The sequence below is a fragment of the Natator depressus genome, chromosome 10 (assembly GCF_965152275.1).
Source record: "Natator depressus isolate rNatDep1 chromosome 10, rNatDep2.hap1, whole genome shotgun sequence".
NCBI lineage: Eukaryota > Metazoa > Chordata > Testudines > Cheloniidae > Natator > Natator depressus.
The window spans coordinates 35,590,405-35,597,318 of NC_134243.1; the positions used below are offsets into that span (position 1 = coordinate 35,590,405).

Sequence of the window (6,914 nt, forward strand, 5' to 3'; positions counted from 1 at the left end):
ATTCACCCAGACCATGCTGTCTCACTGATCTGCTGCACGGCCCGTCGTAATGACTGCTTCTTGGAGCAGCTAGTCCTAGAACCCACAAGGGAAGAAGCAATTCTTGATTTAGTCATAAGGGGCGCACAGGATTTGGTCCAAGAGGCAAATATAGCTAAACTACTTGGTAATAGCAACCACTATGTAATTAAACTTAACATCCTTGGTGTGGGGGAGGAAACCACCCAAAAAAGTGCACTGCAGGAGCATTTACCTTTAGAAAGGGGAACTACACAAAAAGGAGAAAACTAGTTAAACAGAAAATGAAAGGAACAGTCACAAGAGTGAAATGCTGGCAAGCTGCATGAAAACTTTTTAAAAAACACCATAATAGAGGCTCAAATTAAATGTATACCCTGAATTAAAAATAATAGAAAGAGGACCAAAAAACCAGCACCATGGCTATACAGACGAAGAGAGACTGTTAGAGGCAAAAGGGCATCCTTTAAAAATTGGAAGTCAAATCCTACTGAGAAAAATACAAAGGAGCATTTACACCTGGCTTGCCAGAGTTTAAGTATAATTAGGCAGGCCAAAAAGGAAACCAAAACAACTAGCAAAAGACACAAAACAAAGAGCAAAAAATTGTAAGTACATCAGAAGCAGGAAGCCTGCCAAACAATCAGTGGGGCCACTGGATGACCGACATGCTAATGGAGAATTCAAGAAAGACAAGGCCATTGAGGAGAAGTTAAATAAATTCTTCGCATCCATCTTCACTGCAGAGGATGCGAGGGAGATTCCCACACCTGAGCCATTCTTTCTCCGTGACAAATCTGAGGAATTGTCCCGGATTGAGGTGTCAGTAGAGGAGGTTTTGGAACAAACTGATATTACTGTTTAATAGGGCTGTCAATTAATTGCAGGTAATGCCTGCGATTAACTGAAAACAAAATTAATGCATTAATTTAACACTTTAACTGCATGAAGCCCCAGCCCTGAGCCCCACACCCCCAGCCTATATTTGAAAATATAGAAAACACCAAAAAAATATTTGAATAAATGGTATTCTATTATTGTTTAACCGTGCAATTAAAACCACAGTTAATTGCAATTAATTTTTTTTAGTCGCTTGACAGCCCTACTGTTTAACGTACATCAGCAGGACCAGATGATGATATTCACCCAAGAGTTCTGAAGGAACTCAATAGTGAAACTGCAAACTACTAACTGTGGTATGTAAAACCTATTGCTTAAATTAATTTCTGTACCAGATGACTGGAGGATAGCTAATGTGACACCAATTTTTAAAAGAAGGCTCCACAGGCAATCCTGGAAATTACAGGCCGATAAGCCTGACTTGAGTACCAGGCAAATTGGTTGAAACGACAGTGAAGAACAGAATTATCAGACACACAGAAGAACACGATTTGTTGGGGAAGAGTCAGCATGGCTTTTGTAAAGGGAAATCATGCCTCACCAGTCTATTAGAAGTCTCTGAGGGGTTCAACAAACATGTTGACAAGGGTGATCTAGAGGATACAGTGTACTTGGATTTTCAGAAAACCTTTGACCAGGTCCCTTACCAAAAGCTCTTAAGCAAAGTAAGCAGTCTTGGGATAAAAAGGAAGGTCCTCTCACGGATCAGTAACTGGTTAAAAGACAGGAAACAAAGGGGAGGAATAAATGGTCTGTTTTCATAATGGAGAGAGGCAAATAGCAGAGAGTCCCCCGAGGATTGGTACTGGGACCTGTAAATTAAAAAGTTGCAGAGAAGGGCAACAAAAATGATTAGGAGTATGGAACAATTTCCATATGAGGAGAGATTTCCAAGTTAAAAAGTCCCAGTCTTTTTAAAGAGACGACTAAGGGCAGATATGATAGAGATCTATGAAATCATGAATGGTGTGGAGAAAGTGTTATTTACCCCTTCATACAACACAAGAACCAGGGGTCACCCCATGAAATTAAGAGGCAGTAGGTATAAAACAATCAAAAGGAAGTATTTTTTCACACAACGCACAGTCAGCCTGTGCAACTCATTGCCAGGCCAAAAGTAGGACTGCGTTAAAAAAAAAAAAAAGAACTAGATAAGTTCATGGAGGATAGGTCCATCAATGGCTATAAGCCAAGATGGTCAGGAATGCAAAACTGTGCTCTGGGTGTTCCTCGCCTCTGACCGTCAGAAGCTGGGAGTGGACAACAGGGGATGGATCACTTGACAAGTACCCTGTTTTGTTCATTCCCTTTGTAGCATCGGGCAGACAGGATACTGGGCTAGATGGACCACTGGTCTGGCCCAAACTGGCCGCTCTTATGACAGCATCATGAGAAGCAGGTACCCGAGAATGCTATTTCAGCCAACTCCCATCACTCCCGGAAGTGCAGCTTCCAGGGCTAGCATTTCTTTGTACTGACTTAGTTCAGGTCAAGACAGCTTGTCAAGCAGGTCAAGACATGTTTACCCTATATTTCCCTCCTTGCTACCCATCCATAATTATTATGAGGGACCTTTTCTAACTGTGAACAAGCAAAGAAATGTAACCCCCCAAATTTCTCTACATATATTAGTCACCACAGCAATACAATCCTATAACCACTAAGTAGTACTGGAAAAGCTGCACACTGACTCTCCTTTGAAAATCAACAGTGTCATCATCACAACCTCCTTTACACACACATGCACCGGACAGGAATTTCACTGTCACACTTAAGCCACCCACGCTGTAGGGCTACAACAAAACAAAGCTTCTCCCAGCTTTTACAGCCCCAGTGTTCAGCAGCCGCAAGCTTCCCATGCTGGGAAACAAAGATATACACTGGAAATAGAGGCCAGGTGATTGCTAATGGGGTCCGGTCATTCTCCAAGGTGGGACCACAGAGACTGGAATGTGGTACCAGAAAGACACTCTCCCCTCGTATAAAACACCAGGAAACCCCAACTCCATCTCAGTCTTCTGCTGCCCCATCTACTATACTTTGCTCACTGCAGCATAAGAATGAAAAAGCAGCAGCAACCTTGGGTAATTCCAGGCCTCATCACTTCCTGTTCACAAGTAAGAACTACAGCCAGGGCCCAAAGTCAAAAATTCATAGAAGTGGGAAGGCTCCCAGTTAGGATTTACTACTAGGCAGCTATACTGTCAGTCACGAAACCTTGTACCCACTCCTAACATTAACACTTGTGTTTGTAGAAGGACAATAATTATGAAGACTGGCAAAGAGGCAAGAAAGGGACAAAGAATACATGCCATTTTGACTTAGAGACACCCTCACTCGCACAGTCACACACTCAGATTATTCTCTCTGCCCCCTGTGCACTACCTAACATAGGCAGATAGATGGTGAACAACCATGAGGTTAGCTTCCTGCAGTAAGAGGGTAGATATAGGTTTTCAGAGGTTTTCAAATTCAACAGGGGGTGATCCATAGTCAAGTTACACACAACCGATGGCTGCTCTGAAGGCGAGTCTGAGAGTCCAGGTACCAACATACAAGAGACCTCCAGAGAACAAAGATAGGATTACCCTTTAGCTCCTAGAGGCGATCTCTACCGAACAAGCCTTAACAGGGTGGATAAAAATCAATGATTTAAAAATAAAAATTAACAAAACAAAAACAGATTTTTATTTAAATCAGATTTTTTGATAAAATGCTTTTTGAGGAAAAAATCCGATCTAAAGATAGTTTTAATTAAGATACATTACGATCTCTATTCCATGATGAGATATTATAAATTCTAATTCTATAGTATGAGACAATATATTCATGTAATGTTTAAGAAAAGTTTTGTAAAGGAGTTCCAACAGTTCATGGATTAGGGACCCAATCATATGGGGTTCCAGGGGCTTCTGTATAGATTATTTAGGTTAATCTTTCTGTCTACCCAATGGGACTCAGTGCTCAGTCTAGAAGATACCATCAGAGATGCTTAGTTTTGCAGTTCTCAAACTGTGGATTTGTGTCTCCAGAGATAACATACTAGTTAACAGCAAAAATGGTATTAAAAAAATAATATCTAAAGGTGAGAAATAACAGATGTCAACCCTATTGTCCCTCTGCAAATTTGTATATACAGAATCAATCCCTTACCTTTCTCTAAAAGTGCAAAGTTTCAAAAACTTCAATGAATAGAAGATTGTTGAGAGCGGAATAGATTTGGACAAGGAGAAGAAGTCTGGAGATAAATGTGAGAAGGGAAGGACAGGCAATAGAAACAAAAGTGAAACTGTTTGATCAGCATATTCCAGAAGTCTTGAGGTCTTTCTGAGTGTAGCCCTCATTTATTTGAGATCTACCATACCATTCTCTCACTAGAAGAGAAAACCTATAATGGCCGTAAAAGAGACCCAGTTTGGGAATAAGAACCATTCAAAAAATATATGTTTGCTGATGATGTTTTAAAGAAAGTCACACCAGTGAACTGGTGGAAGTCACTTAAGCACTTGGATTCAGAGACTGTTGAAGTTATATTCTCACTTTTAACAGCAATAGCTTCTTCAGCCAGTGTAGAAAGAATATTTTCTTCCTTTGGACTAATTCACTCCAAATCGAGAAATCATTTAGGACCTGACAAAGCAGGAAAGCTTGTTTTTCTTTTCCAGATTATGAACAAACAGGAAAATGAAGACGAGTTAGCTGCAGAAGCCAATATTTTAAGTTTCTCATGTTGACCTGGCTGACACAGTCGATTTAATTTTTGGTTGTTTTTTTTTTTTAATATTTCATTTAACTATTTTAGTTAAAGAATTTTAACAAAAACAAACCTGATTTTAAAAAAAACTTGAATGTTTAAATTCAAAAATTCATATGCTTGTTTTGTTAAAATATGTTTGCTGTTGAAGAAAAAAAAATCCAGAATACATATTGTTGTTTTAGTTAAACCCTGAGCCTTAATTATCCCTTAAGCAACGTGGCAGGATGACACCCAGGAGCTTGCACTGCCACTACTGTGTCTGCTATGAAGAGAGAGGACTCAGCCTCCAGGACTAGCCAGCTAGTATCTTCCACCTGCATTAAACCCACCTCAAAATTAAAAATATTAACTCCAGGAGACTCCCTTCAATGAGTGCCCCCTGGGGCCAGTTATTTCCCCTCTTCTGATCCCTCTCCAGGTACTACTTTCACATAAAACATTCAGAACGAAGATTCAAACCTTACAATGGTCACAGGTTTCTCTCCAAAGCACCCATCCAGCTGCCAAGGGCTAAGGTCTCAGCCACACAGGGGCTTCTTACAGCTCTGCAAACCGCAGTAGCTGAGGTGGCCTCTGCTCCAGGTGGCTGCAGCCACAGAATGGGCCGCACACCTGCCCAGAAAGCAGACACACCTGCAAGTGTGAGTCCTGCCCATCTGCCCTCCCTCAGGGTCCTGACTGGATTCCACACTACAAAGCTGATCTACAACAGTGGCCCCATCCTCTCTATCATGTGGTGCCAACCACAGCAAAGGACTAGAGTTGGAAAAGCCCTGCCATGCTTTGGATTCCCCATAGGGCAATGGGCCTGCTGCTGAGGGAGGAGTAGGGGGGACAGGAACAGAGGAGGAAGACATGGGGGGGAGTGAAGAGATCAGAGTGGGGGAATCCTGAATATCCCCCCAGCCTTGCTGCCAGCTCAGAGCTGCTCTCCTAAGGTGCAGGGGTGGCATGAGGGGCAGACATGGGAGGGCAATTAGACCTGAGTTGGGAGTAGCTTGTGGGGACGGTAAGAGGGTGAGACTCAGGGTCTAGGAGGAAGAGTGGGGGGTTGAGGCTGCTAGGGAAAAGGTCAAGGACGGGGGGAAGGGGTGTGAGGTTGGGGGAAGGAAGAAGGGGGTGAGGCAAGGGATCTTGGGGCCTGAGGAGCAGGGTCTTCCAGGGGTAAACTGGGGGTGGGAGGGGAGGAGATGGAGGCCAGGGGTCCCACTGCAAGAGACTGGGGGAATGGAAGGGGGGTCCCGGGGATGGGATCCCCCGGGGGAAGCTGGGGGGAATAGAAGGGGGCTGGGGACTCCCCGGGGAAGGCTGGAAGGGGGGCTGAGGGGGCCCCCAGGAGAGAAGGAGGGGCGCTTACCAGGCAGCGCTCCGGGCCGGGTGTCAGTTCTGCCCCGCGCGGGCCGCTCCAGCTGCCATCCCCACTCCCGGCTCTACCCAGGCCCTGCGGGGAAGGCAGCTCGGCGGCCAGCTGATCCCGGCGCCGCCTCACGTGACCGGATCTCGTCACGTGACTCGGGGGGTTGCTGCGGCCGGGCCTATCCGTCGGGGGGGGGGGGCAGTGGCCAGCCCCCCCGCCAGGCATCACAGCTCAGCCCCCGTGCCGGGCTGGCCCTATCTGCTCCCCCGCGCTGCCCAGGGTTCGGTTCCTGCCCAGCCGCCAGGGTTGGAAATTTCCTATTTAAAAACAAAAACAGCGGAGAGTCTCCCCAGATCCCGCGACTCTAGGCGCCAGGGCTTTGCTGAGCACCCTGTCAGGAGGTTCTCCGTGAGATCACCGGAGTTAGCCACACTGCTGCGGCCTCTCCTGGGCCCCCTCCTGTGTCTGGGGGAACTCGCATATGCCTCTCCCTAGTTGCCTCCCCCAGTGTTCGGGGTGGGGGGCTCTGCTTCCTTTACTTCCCTCCATGTGCCCCTTTGGCTCTCTGTTCTCACTGGGCTGCGCTTGGCTCAAGCTCTGCTCCTGATGGGGGCTCAGACCAGCTGGCAAACAGCCTTCCTGACCTCGAGCAGCATTTTATCTACCTGGTTTAAGCGTTGTTCATGGGGAGAACTAAGATAAATATGTTTCTCCCCTCTGCAGCCTACAAACCTTTCAGCCTCCGTCCCCTAACTGTCCCATTGTTGTGGGGTAGCATTAGAATAGCTCAGCTTCTCTCTCTGTAGTGTAGGTGGCTCAGTGCTGTTTTATTTCTTAGATCCTCACTTAAGTCCCTCCCCACACCAGCACCTTTGTATCTCC

General features: G+C 45.5%; 1 protein-coding gene across 1 annotated transcript in view; it reads right to left on the minus strand.

The window, feature by feature from the left end:
• Nucleotides 1–6,178, minus strand: part of ABCA3 (ATP binding cassette subfamily A member 3) — an 86,091-nt gene extending 79,913 nt beyond the window's left edge. Inside the window, exon 1 of the mRNA XM_074965726.1 lies at nucleotides 6,033–6,178. The gene's annotated coding sequence lies outside the window, so the exon portion shown is untranslated. The remainder of the gene's footprint in view (nucleotides 1–6,032) is intronic.
• Nucleotides 6,179–6,914: the final 736 nt, after the last annotated feature.